The sequence below is a fragment of the Macadamia integrifolia genome, chromosome 4 (genome assembly GCF_013358625.1).
Source record: "Macadamia integrifolia cultivar HAES 741 chromosome 4, SCU_Mint_v3, whole genome shotgun sequence".
Lineage (NCBI taxonomy): Eukaryota > Viridiplantae > Streptophyta > Magnoliopsida > Proteales > Proteaceae > Macadamia > Macadamia integrifolia.
Window position 1 is genome coordinate 4,366,099 of NC_056560.1, and position 14,237 is coordinate 4,380,335.

Below are 14,237 nucleotides of genomic sequence, written 5' to 3' on the forward strand. Positions count from 1 at the left end.
TTGGACATCTCTCTCTGAGATTTGGTCATCATCATAACCTTTGAGCCAGAAAGATTCAGTTGAGCCCCTAGAATCCATGATTCAAACACTCCGACGAAAATTTCCCTTAAGACTACATTTGCTGAGTAATGACAATGCATTCAGAACGAAAGACCAACTAGTTGAGCAAAGCAGCGGAACCTTCCCGTCATCCGCAACTATATCATCCTGTTCTGAATCAATTTGAAATCTGAAGGCCATCGTTCTTTTAAAAGATGAAAAGGGAAATCTGATAATCATTGTACCATTCCGTTGACCTACTCTTCTACTAGCTAAAACAACACACAATACATTTTGCCGACTATTGCAAAGCAGATCAGAGCCATACCAGCTTTACTAATAAGCTGCTGATGAAAGGAAAGCAACACCTTGGCAATCTGAAAGACTACAATAAGAGGAAAATAGAGGTGAGATCAGATATCATGTGAATACTGGCGTCAATGTTTTCCGACTATCATGAAAGAAGATTCCCAGATATGGAGAGATGATGTATATGTATAGATAAAATGCTCTCCATGATCTTCTTATTTCTATAACATATACAGAATGTGATTACATTACAACAAACAATCAAATTTCTCGGCTACCACATTTGCACTTGCCTGCTCTCTGAACCAAAAAAGAAAAGAAAGAAAAGAGTATTTAAACAAGAAAACAAGAAAAAAAAGAAAAAAAAGACAACCAAATGAACTTGTGCTACAAAGAGAGAGGCCCCTCAGCAGACCAACCTTATGAAAACAATCACCCCAGTGGATGAGTAATGAAATGAATTTGGACACCTCCTTGCTGTAATGTACTGTTACCATCTCTCAAAACGAGTACCATTGTGCAATCCATGACGGTTGGTACTCGGTGGGCTTCTGTGACCACTGTACAATCTGCAAATTTAGTCCTTATGGTTTTCTGGAGGATGGAATCTGTTAAATTGTCTATTGATGCAGTGGCCTCATCAAGCACCAGTATCCGACTTCTTCTTAATAGCACGGCCTAAACAGAATAACTGCCGCTGTCCCATACTCCAATTTGATCCATCGTCTAACACTGCAATTTCAGGTTGTTATTGGTTAATTTACAAAACAATAGAAGTTACAGTAAATATTAAGAGGGAAAAAAAGGTGTGCCTCATGTGAAATACCTTACCTAAAGAATCCAAACCGCCCTCTTTCTCTTGTATAGCCTCTTGAAGCTGGCATTTTCCAAGAATCTTTCAGGAAATGCACAAGGTTAGAGAGTTGGAAGAAGTAAGCAATTACCATGTCTAACCTCAACTTATTTGGACTCAAAAGATATATTATAAGTTGTAGTAGAGCTCAAAGACTGCTGCATCCATTCTGGTTTCGTACCAGACCACACATGACTCGACTGAAGACAAACTGACCAACTTGCTAATATATGGTTCCCAACAGAAAATGCTTAGCTTATGTAGATTATATTTCTGGTGTCATGGTTTGGGGATAATTTAAGCCTTCATCTTGAGGGGTTTGAGTCATTTGACAAAATAGTTCCATTCTTAAAGAAGCCATGTTATAAAATGTATCCTACCTCCCATATTTCTTGGTTATTGTGTTGTGATAAGGGATCCAAATTATATCTCAAGGTCCCATTAAATGGAGTAGGGTCCTGAGGTATGATCCCAATACGTGACCTTAGATCATGGAGACCAATTGTTGAGATGTCAAGGCCATCTATGATGATTTTTCCACCTGAAGGCTCCACAAGATGAAACAAAGCACTGATCAGAGTCGTCTTTCCACTACCAGTTCGGCCAGCAATCCCGATCTTATGGCCTCCTTCAAATGTGCAACTGATTCCATGAAGAACAAGTGGAGTGTTTGGCCTATATCTGATCTGCTTGACATCAATTTTCCCTGTAAATTAGTCTTGAAGAACATACACAACACAACACACATGCAAAAAATTTACCTTCAAATCATTGATCTCCACTTTACCCACGGCAGGCCAACTTGGTGGGGGTTGGTTCCTTTCTATCACTTCAGGGGCTTCACCAGGTATATGCATCTATTGGTTCAGCCTTTCTACAGATATTATATAATTTGCCAGTATACACTGGTTTTGAATAGACAAAACAAGAGAGAGGTTTAATGCAAGACCATAAGAAAGTGCCATTCCAATAATAACCCCTGCCATTGGAAGATTTGTAACCAAATGGTTCATTAGAAAACCTCATGTGCAAGAGTCTAAAATTGTCATGTCAACATTGCAAACAGTGAGATATACTCTGTTGTCTCATTGGCCTAAAAGGCGACGCATGGCCATGAGGTAGTACAAGCTTTATGAGCATGGTTATTAATATTCAAATTCATAACACATAAGAAGTTAATATAAAATGGTATGAGAACCATCATAGGAATAACATAATTTAGGACAGATGTTTACAGTTGCACAGAAATTGTTATTTGAAAAAGATCTTTATCAAACGCATCAAAACCACTTCTCACAATCATCAGAATAGTGAAGTAGGTGGGTCGGCCAATATATTAGAAGGTGGTAAAATCTAAGTAGGCAACGATTGTGGTGCCTGAACTCAAAGTCTCCGCATTCTTAGAATTTATATCAATATTTAATCACATATAATGATCATAGAAGGTCCTCTATTTGCCAGAGATGGATTGCAGTAATCAATATGCCTTCCTCTCCAACTTTATGCTGTGACTCAAATCTTTGTTTACGGTGTTTCTTGATTTTCAAGACTTTGTCTGTTCACTGCTTTTCTCCTACCTGACTGTCTTAGTATAGGATTAAACTCTACTTTGATAAATTGTTTTCTATTAATTAACTGGAATTGTTTCCAATAGTTATCATTTTGAGAGGGAGGGAGGGGGGGGGGGGGAGGGAAGAAAAAACTATACCAGCTGAATGAGAAGATACTACACTCACCAGAGCCAAAAGTCCCTGGAGGAAGCAAAACAATAGCAAGTGCTGAGGAGGAAAGAACAATGGCACTCAGTGTTTCCAAGCGTTGTGTCAACCACTCATTCGCAGAAAAATTTTGAAAAAATGGAGCAGCATTTTTATTAATGAGGTCAAGATTCTCAGCAGAAAATCGTTCCTCATCATTGAAAGCTCTGATTGTTATTGCTCCTGCAATGGACTCTGCTAGATGGTTTGCTACCAATGACTTGGTTGTGCCATCGATCCGCATCAACTCTTTTGCAGAAGAAAAGTAGTACCTCTGTTGGTTAAACCAAATTCTGTTTAGTTACTTTCTGAGTGAAAGCAAAACAGAATAACAAAATCTGACAGATGAATACACAAAATCTAGATAGTAGGATGGTTAAATGCAGTCCGTCCTCTACAGGCAATGTGGCAGAGACAAGGACGTGTGTCTTGAGCCCTTACTCTGACACAGGCTATTGTTATTATCAAAAAATATTATATTAACATGGTAGTACCTGCATACGTAGTGTCAAATAAACCATTGGTATGGAAACAAACAGGACTTGCCAGGTAAGAACAGCCAGTACTCCAAGATTTGCACAGGTGATCATAGTAGATCCAATAGCAAAGACTAAACTAAATGGGAGATCAAGGTCTACAATATTCAAATCAGAAGAGACCTACATGAGAAACATAGATAAGTCCCACAAAGTTGTCTGAAGGCATAATTTATAGCTGAAGTTTATGTCGGAGATGCTTCCCCGACTCATTATCCGTCCCAGTGGTGTAGAGTCATAAAATGACATTGGTGCATGGAAAAGAGAGTCCAATAGCTGAGAAAATGAGGACTTCGATGATTGAATACACAATACAACTATAAAGATTGATCTAAAGAGAAAAAATAATCAGGAGCCAAGTCCAATCACCAAATAAACTGTGATCAATCGCAATCTGCTAACATGAGAATTCTGAACATTAGCAGCCATCCAATAGTACATAGATATCTGTCCACCGATAAATTCAAGCTGACAGAGACTTGCAATGATGAACTACAAGAAGCCTTTATTTTGATTCAAATACTGTGTATAAGGCTTAAATCCTGTATCTCCTATTTGTTGGGGATTTTTTACCATATAATCATTTGAATAACCCCATTGATGTTAGAATACAAGAATCATAAACCAATCATAAAAGATTAACCATGGGTGTAGTCCCTAAACCAAGAACACACAAACATATAGATTTACCCCATACATGATAATCAATTGGAGTAGAAGAATACCTGTGTGTAAGTTTAGAAGTCCCATAAGTAGATCACGTAACTCTCTCCCATGTACTTGAAGATTAGTCCCATGAAGATTGTAACAAAGGACTACACAATGGAGTCCCAGCTGCCAAAATCTTCTGCAGCCTTTCACCCTTGGAATACTCTCACATGCACTATTCCTGTGGGGGAGTCCGTGCTTCCAAAACCATGAAGGTGTTAAAGTGACGGCTACGGGGACTTTTAGCTTCTATTTATAATAGAATCCCTAAAACCCTAATTCATTCCCACAATGGATTGGGCTAGGAGTTTCCTAATCAAAGTGGGTCTAATTGCTTGGGCCCAATGGATCAATCGGTATCAGTTAAGCCCACATAAAAATCCTAACACTATTTCCCTCTCTTCTTGCTTAATCAACTGATCTCCTGTTGCTGCTTTCAACTGTTCACCGGTGCAAGTTTTCTTAATCTCCCCCGCAGTAGTTTCAATTTCACTCCTCTTGGGAGAAGTAGTTTCAGTGAGACTATTAGAACCAGTTGTATCTCGATGTGCATTGATGAGGTCCTGAAATTCTTGCCTAGAGGCTAATAACTGGTGATAAAGAGCAGCACATAAGATTTCCCCATCTGACATGAACTGTCAAATAAAATATAGCTTAGCTTAAAATGAATGTAACGAATTAGAGATATGCTCTATAGTACTTTAGGGAGATTATAAAGAGTTACTTCTCTATAAAGAATATCTGTATCCATTTAACATCAGTGATGCAGCCTAGTTCACCAAACTTGTATGCACCTTCCTCCTTCTATTCGGAAAAACTGAGGTAAACCCCAACCCTATGCCTCACTGCAGTTCAGGTTGTGCCTTGATCATGGGACTGGGTTAGAGGATATTGTTAGTAGGATTACCAAACTAGTTTTGAATACTACCAAACTAGTTTTGAATACCTAAAGGCCATTATACTGGTGCTGCTTAAACTTGAATAAATTTGGTCTATTGTTGTACTCCTAAGTTTATTAAGCTAGTTCAAATGCATAAATAATATCAGTTTTTACTTTTCTACCGAAAGACTATAGATTGAATTGCTCACTGACCAAAACAGAATCAAATGCTGGAAGAAAATCAACTTGGTGGGTCACCAGTAAGACCACAATCCCTGACAGAGCTCCCGTCGCATAGTCCTGGTACACATCAAGTTAGATGTTAGTATGAGATGTTAGCAACTAACGTATAAAATTGCATGCGGATGAGAATTGTGACTAACATTATATAGGTTGGTGGCAGTATGTGCATCAACGGCACTGAATGGATCATCCAAGAGGTAAATATCAGCATCCTGATACAGCACACGAGCAAGTTGAACCCAGTGCTTTTGTCCACCACTTAAATTAACTCCTCTTTCCCCTATTACAGTGAGATCACCAAATGGTAGCATCTCAATGTCCTTCACCAACGAACATTTCTCTAGCACTTCTTGGTATCTTAGCTTATCCATGGCAGATCCAAAATATTCTCTTGCATTGTTCCTGTTTGGATCCATGCTGTTTGAGAAACATATGCAGTCTGTCCATAAACCTGAATCTATATATGAAGCAAAAGGAAAAGTTATAATGTGATTGATGGTCATTCATTTCAGTCACTTTAAAGGGAAATTAGAAACTCTCAAGGCATTTGGAATGGAGATTGAAGTGGACTAATATTTCTAAAAGGATATAGATTTCATTGATCATAAATAATCATTGACAATGGAAGATGTTTGTGTATTGACCCAATATTTGAAATAGTCCATAAAGATACATAAATTAACAAATTTATGAAGCTATATTCAAAATGTGAATAAATATGTTTATGTGACAATTTGGAGGGAAATATCAAATGGAATTTGAAGACAGTCCAGAAAAAATTTGGTTGCAAGAAGGATGCATTATAAAATTCTTAGTACCAAAAATGCTAAAACTCAGAACTTACTTTCCCTGGCCACAAAACTTCAATATTGAGTATTTCAAGCATTGCAATTGTGGAATAGAAAATTTATGTATCATTCAAATTAAATAAGGAAAAAAAAAAAAGTTATGTGTAGCCATCAATGTTGGAGGGCAAGAATCCATATAGCCAACCCCATTTAGTTGGGATAAGGCTGAGTTGTTGTGTAACCACCAATGTTACCTATAAAGTGAAAAGGAATTTTCTTTTCAACTATTGAAGACGGAAAAAAAAAAAAGAAATGGGTGAAATTACAGTGCCACCCGTCTTTGTAACCTCACCAAGAATTGCCACTAAAAGGGTAGATTTTCCAGAACCGACCTCTCCACATATAGCCACTTTCTCCCCAGGTTTAATCCCTAAATTTATGTTTCTTAGTGTAGGTATACATGGATTCTTTTCCCATGAAATATTGGCCGATTCAATAAATATGGTGTGCTTGATGTCCTCTGCGTTGCACTCCAGCCTGACATTTTCAGTCTGTAGTTCAGGTGCCTCTAGAAACTTCACAATTTGTGCTAATGAAACCTTCGCCCAAATGACTGCTCCAATGACCTCAGGAATTAATCTAACAGGAACTTGGATAAGCTGCAAAGTTGCTAAAAAGGTGAAAACATTACTTGCATAGAGAGGAACACCAAGGATATAACACCCTCCAAATATAGCTGTTGACACCAATAAGGGCGATGACCAAAAGAGAAATGTGTTTAATGCTTTTTGTAGCTGCACTGCTGATAACCATCTGTATTCTTCTATTCTACATTTTTCGATGACATTCTTGAAATGGGTCTGCCATGCATATAGCTTCAACACCTTCATGTTCACAAGAGCCTCAGAAGTAGCCTTCAGCCTCTCATCTTGGGCCGCCATGAGCTTCACATGGAACTTGCTCTGTAGTTTAGCCAAGGGAGCATTTCCTAGAACAATGAGTACCATCACAATTAGGGCTGCCCATTGTCGCCAGTCCTATAGCATGGAAGAGAATCACTAATGCAATGCATAGTTGAAGGCTTAGTGTCCACATCTGATGAAACCAGAAAGGAAATTCACTGACTCTGTAAGCATCTACAGTGACATAGTTCATTATATTACCAGGTGAATGCATCATCTTAGCAGAATTTGATAATCTCAGTTGTTTCCTGTAAATAGCTGCTGAAAGCAGAGACCTGACTTGGAGGCCAGTTATTCTACTCTGGAAGTACAACTGCCTTTCTGATACGGATTCTATGCATTTTGCGAAGAACATGAATATGGCTAGTAGATAACCCCCATACCAGAGGGTTTCTTTCCCTTGAGCAAACCCGATGAAGGAATTAAGAAGCAAAGGACCAGCAGACAGTGTTATTATCTTAAGCAATGCAAAGAAACCAGAAATTAAAATTGCCTTCCTGTGGCACAAAACTATTGTCCACAAAATTGATAGTGGCATAGATGGTCTTGTATCCTTCTGTCTGTTGAGTTGCTCTACAAACATTGCGTAACAAGTTCCAGCTCTGTCCAACTCCCGTAACCTTGGTATATCTTCTCCTTCAAGGGTTTTCTCCTTACCTTTCTTTAGTAAGTGGTTCAACCACCAAAAGGACATTTTACTGAGAAGTCCAGCTCTGGCAAAAGGAGTCACATTGTCATCCGAACTAGTTTTACCACTTCCATTGGCTTCACCAATAAAAGGTTTATCAAGGGAATTGTAATTGACAGTTTCTTCATCTTTGTATGCCTCATAAGTAGATAACAGCAACAGAATTGCCCCCGGAAAAGATATAACATCCAAAACAATCTTAAGGGATGCTCTTTGCCAAACACTGGCAGCCAAAAGAGAGAAAACACATACAACTCCTGCAAACAAGCAAGCAGACAAAGACCAGGGCCTCAAAAATGCTTTTCTCTGTTGTCTTGTGATCCTAAGGCTCATAATTAAACCCAGTAACAACCATATTAATCCCTGGAATAACAGAACCAGCCATTGATGCAGAGGTAACACAGTTTGTGCTTTTCTTAATTTCTCTTCCAGGATCAAAACCCCATAACTGAAGTAAAACACACCCAAACCACCATTGAAGATGGCAGAAAATATCGGTGCTGGCAAAAGTCCTTCTAACCAGGTGGGAATTCGCAGCTTTGCTGATGATGATTTGTAATGAAGGTGACTAACAACATAAATATGAGCAGGATATCAAAAGAAATAACCAAGACATCGTTGTTACAAGAGGAAGGGTAGGTGAACATAAAACCAGGAATAAATTTCTTTCCACCACCATATGAGTGATCAGATTCACCACAAAATACTGCCCAAAAATCCTCCATGGTGATGTATATCTTTGCTCTTCAAAACTCTGCAATGACAGAAGAAAAATGTTAGAAGTAATCATTTAAGATGTGGAATATCAATAATTTTGGTAACAAACAAAGAAGCAAATGAGGAATTGGAAGAAGCCCTGAAACTGATATGAGGGAAGTCATACTATACTAGAACTTCCTTATTTATCCTGAGAAGTGTGATTAGTTAGGAAATGCACTTCGCTATGGAACTTCCCGAATTTGAAAAAGCATCACAACAAGAGAGCAATAGGAACTCATTATAACTTTGATCACATACATCTATTGGCCCAAAAATAGCTTCTGGCTCCTAGAAACTCTAGAATATTGGTGGGTTGACTTCCCTGTGGAAGAGATCAATAAGCATCACTACAAGTTCAAAATCTGGCATTTCATTGAAAACCCACATTCACTTTATAAAAATCGTCCTATAAGAAAGTAGAGTTGCTGGTGACTCTATTTGTTATACTGCTTGAAATCTTGCGTTCTGTGCTTCCATCAGTCATATTGGGATGGACCAGAATCTTTGTAGATGGACTTTCAACTCTAGATATTTTAATAAAATTTGGAATGCCATCTACTTTGATGTCTCCACCAAGCTTGCTTTCGGTTACCTTGTTGCTGACTCTCTTACGAACCGGCTCATTATTGCCTCCTAGGTTTGCCGCCTTCTCTTTTGTCTCCCCATCCCCCCGCTAAGGTTGAAGTCTAATTTTCTTGTTTCTGCCCCCGTTGGAGCTTCTTCTTTCCCCTTCTGGGGCTGCATGTTCCACCCCCCCCCCCCCTTCCAAAAAGGTAAAAGCATTGAAAGTGCAGGAACAAACCACATTATCAAGTTCAAAAAGCAAGTTTCAAATCATCAGAAAAAGATACACAGAACTGGAAACATCCCAACACAATAGGATTCATGCAAAGATCCAAATAGATATCCAAAATCAGGGCAAGCATAGGTATAGAAAGAACCCAGAAGGCTGAAGCAAACCCAAGTTGTAGAGTACAAGCTATTTCAAACATCAGGGAAGGAAGCTGAGAGTCTCGTTGACAGAATCAAAGCAAACAAGTTTTGCTAACGACATTGTCGCATGGGAAATCAAAGATTATGTGGAGATGGCTTTAATTGCTTGAGAACCACAAGAGAGTCTTTGATCGTCTCCTCTTGCGCTCGCTCTGGTTACGTATAGGTCGTAGCTGGCGGGAAATGCAGGCCTTTTTTTTTTTTTTTTTTTTTTTTTTTTTTTTTTTATATATCTCGTTATCAAAACAGTCGGGTAGGAAAATAAAAAAGTGGGGCGGGTTCTTCTAGGTATATCACAAAGTCTGTGTTTGGTAATCAAGAGAATGAAAAGAAAAGAAAATAGTATATTTTTTGTAATTTTTTTCTTGGATTAAGAATTTTTTCAAATTCAAAATTCCTTTTAAGAATTATGAAATTTTCTTGCCAAAAACACAAGAAAACCAGAGAAAATATAAAAAACATAATAAGACAAAAAATGAATGATCACACGATGATGTTCTATGTGTTTATCTCTCTCTTAAAATTCAAATTTTTTTTACTTATTTTCTTCTCTTGGTAACCAAACATACAAACTCTTTTTATTTTCTCACAATTTCTTCTCTTTTCTTCTCTTAGCTACCAAACAAATGGTTGGGTTTCTCCATGGTTTTGGTGCACCGTATCGGTCACCTTCAAAATTGTTTTGGTATTAGTTGATCCAAACCACTGTTAGTAAAAACGCATTTAAAACTCCGTTTAAAATGTGTTTTTGTTTTTTTATTGTATGCTTCGCAAAGATACTTAAAAAAACAACAAACTTCAAGCATTTCTGTTCTAAACACGTTTAAAACACATTCCGTTTTTATGGGGTTTTTTAAGACTTGGTTTTTTAACATAATGTTTACTTAATTGACTATATATCTCTCTCCCAAACTCTGATCGACTTGATTCTTTTACCAACTTGAAGTTAACGCAATGGATTATATTTCTCATGATATTACCTTTGACTCAAATTCAATTCACGGACCTGTAATTGAGCTATAAACTACCATAGTTGCTGAAAAATAGTTCTTTAAGTGATGACTGCTAACTCTAACTAAAGATATATCATTTCACTCACTTCGGGAGTGTGTTGACTATGTTGACAACAATGAACAACACTATAACCTAGTCACAGTGCTCAATAAGACTTTAGGCATGTGTGGTGTATGAATTTAGAATTGGTGTTGGATGATATTCAATGATGTGTCTTAAAACTTATAATATAACATGAGATGTATAGGCATTAATATTAGATATTGTAGTTGTTTTGAACATTAGAAGCAGATATTTTTATAATAATTTATTAATTTATATGAGTATACTACTCTTTTTTTAGTCCCATTTGTTTGAAATCTATACGTTTAAAACTCATACTGTCCGTTTTTCAACTTTTACCGTTCTCTGTTTATTTGATCGTATCATTCGAACAATTTTACTGTTTAAAACCCGTAGCGTCCATTTCCATTTTTACTAAACAATGATCTGGACATGTTTATCCTTAATTTTCTTTTAAAAATAGGTTATTGGCTGCTTTACCCCTTGTCTGTACTATTCCACTGATATGGTATCAATATCGATGGCTAGCGATACCAATACTGCTACTTCAAATCATGTCTTTCTCTCTCTCTCTCTCTCACTCCGTTAGGGTTATGTATAATGATTGAGTTTTCCTTAAGCCGTATATCAATCTTAGTGCTTGGATAGGTGTGGACCAGCGAAGGACATTTCAGATCTCTCAACATATGGAAGGAGTAAAGTTAACCTTATATTTGCAGATAAATCCTTGAGTGTGGGGTGAAGAAAAAATATTCACTTCATATATAATGTGCAAGATTTTGCTTGGGGTTTTGCTTGGGTTATATTGGGAGTTTAACAAGATGGATTTGTCCTTCTTCTTACATGCAAGGGATGGATTTTTTTTTTTTTTTTATCTTTTATTTTTGGAGAAAAAAGCCTTGTCCATCTAGTATTCTTCCACAAAGATATAGTTGGGTGTGAAAATAGCAAAGAACCAACAACCCTACATGTTGGCTATTTTCTTGTCCAACTGTGTCAGAGCATGGGAACGCTAGATGCTCAAATATGATTCCCTTGACATTATTTTTTGGGTAATTTATAGCGCCACCTCCTGGACAATTTCAGTATTATAGGAACACCCCTTCTCTTTCACTAAATTAGACTCAGACCTCTTGTCGTCAATCACTATTACAGAATATATCTTATATGTTGATGTCAGTTACTATACTTTTTTTTAAATATCAAAATGCCCTTATTAAATATGAAGTACCTAAAATACCCATCTAATAACTCCCCATCCCCAAACTATCGTAAGTGGCCTGAAGATGAAACTGTTTTAGTCAAAAGGGTACAACAGTCATTTCAATTTCTCATTGTTAACAATGACAAACGGCAGGGGCTCTAAATCTAATTTGGTGAAAGAGAAGGGGTGTTCCTATAATACTGACATTTTCTAAGGGGTGATGTTATAAATTTTCTTTATTTTTTTTACTGTAGTCACGGCAAAGAAGTTATTTTCTATCTTGTGGAGAGAGATACAAAGCAGGAGGTGCTAGTGCACCCTTCCTCCGCAAGCATGAATTATTTTTTCATTAATTTAATAAGTAAAAATAAAAACAATGGTTCCGTTTGGTGCAAGGAAAATTAAAGGGGAGAAAATTGAAATTTTCAAATTTAAAAAGGGAACTTTGGTAATCATTATCCAACATGATTGTGTAAACTCCTTAAATCTTATCATATTTAATAATTATGTTTTTTCAGATATGGTTTTTATTTTACTTTTCAAATTCAAGAAATTTAAATGCAATTTAAAGGGGTGGAAACTAACATATGCATTACATGAGCAACATCCTCATAAAGTTTAAAGAAAAGGGGTAGGAACTTACTAATCACCACTACCAATTGAAGCAAGTACAAGGTGAAAAAAAAATATCAGAACCTTGGATTTTTCATATGGCTTGAAGGTCCTGAAGTCAAAGGAAAAAACTAAAGTTAATCCTAATTGAAAGGAATAAATAGAAACACTCCTATTGCAGTTAGATTTAAGATATGAAAATCAAAATGGTGGAAAATTTATAAAATTCCTAGATTTTTTTTATTATTTGTTACACATAAAACTTAATGGATGTATTAGAATATGACAACCAATATAAAAGAAAAAGATCATCATAATAGAGAAATGAAAGGCAGAATGATTGTCATTTCCAAAATTCTGTATAGACATGAAAAACAAGATCTAGCAAAAACAATTAGGTCTATCTTCCATTGTATTAAATTACTAGGCAAGGAAAAACTAGAACAAAATAAAAATGGAAACAAGATACCCGCTAAACCATTCTTCTATTGTTGATCCTTGGCTACCAAATTAAGCTCTACCAACACACTTCCAACAGCAGCAATTCATCCTTCAACCAAGGAGAGAGAGAGAGAGAAATGATGGAAATCAAGAACTAAAGCTAAAATAGGAGTTTTCAAGGGATTGAATTGTGTTGAAATGGTTTAAGATTGAAATATCTGGAAGAGAGCCTTCACATCTGGGGTGTGATAACTCTTCCAAAAGAAATTAATAAAATGAATAATGAAAAATTGAGATAAAAAAGATAGTATGACCACATCACCATTTTGTCCATTTGGGAGTAGGGGATGGAGAAGAGGGACACAAATACACCTAGATCTAGATGCATACAAGAGCCATTTCCAGTTCATTTGTGGCTCATTTTAGTGGACATGTCCATTCAGCCATGGCTTAATTAATATCTGAAAAAGACTTCAACTTCTGTTAAAACAAACAATAATCTAAGAATCTTTTGAAAATTGAAGATCTGTTTGGACTGGAGTAATTGAAGAATAAGATCGTCATTGAAAAACCAAACCAAAATTACACAGTGAATAAGTGAATTGTAAATATAGATGTCACAAAATTTGACATGAGCCAACATTCAAAGTGTCAAATCTTCAGTCCATGCGACAGTAAATAATCCCTGTATGTGTTGTGGATTACCGAATGGCTAAACAGCTTTAGCGAACCTTCAACTACCCCTTTATTGTTACCAAAAAAACAAACTACCCCTTTATCCTTTAATATACTTCATGACATAGAATCCTTACTTTAAGGTTGGTGGAGTGCACTTAGAATCCTTTAAAATACTTCATGACATGATAGATACTCTTGAGACTATATTCAAACTAATAGATCTATCTGTTGGTGTATGATGTCTTGTATTTCGTCACAGTTTAATCCAGGGAGTACTAGTGCAGCACCTAGATAGGCAGGACGGCAATCCCGCTAGCCGGTTAGCGGGCCGTGGGGATTGCAAGGACGGCAGGAGCCCCCCTACATAGCAGGGGGTGTAGGGGGCGTAGCCCCCCGCTCGAATTTTTTATTTGAGGGCAATTGTAGTTTAATCCGGATTAGAGTTTTTTCGCTATATATTTGTAGCGAGGGTTTCTTTCTCTGTAATGCAAGCAATACTGAGAGGTGTGAAGACGGACGCTGTAACCCTATTCTCCATTGATAGTGAAGCAGGATCTCATCTCACTGGGGACGTAGGCAACCTTGCCGAACCTCGTAAAATCCGTGTGCATTGTTTGTTTTGTTTTTTCATTATCTTCTACATCGTTTTAGGGTTGCGTTTCTACACTATCATACTACATGCACATCATTATTTTTTTTTTTTTTTTGGG

The 14,237-nt window shown here is 37.0% G+C and overlaps 1 pseudogene; it reads right to left on the reverse strand.

Moving 5' to 3' along the window:
* Positions 1–514: 514 nt before the first annotated feature.
* On the reverse strand, positions 515–9,700 carry LOC122076699 (annotated as a pseudogene).
* Between the last annotated feature and the right edge of the window lie 4,537 nt (positions 9,701–14,237).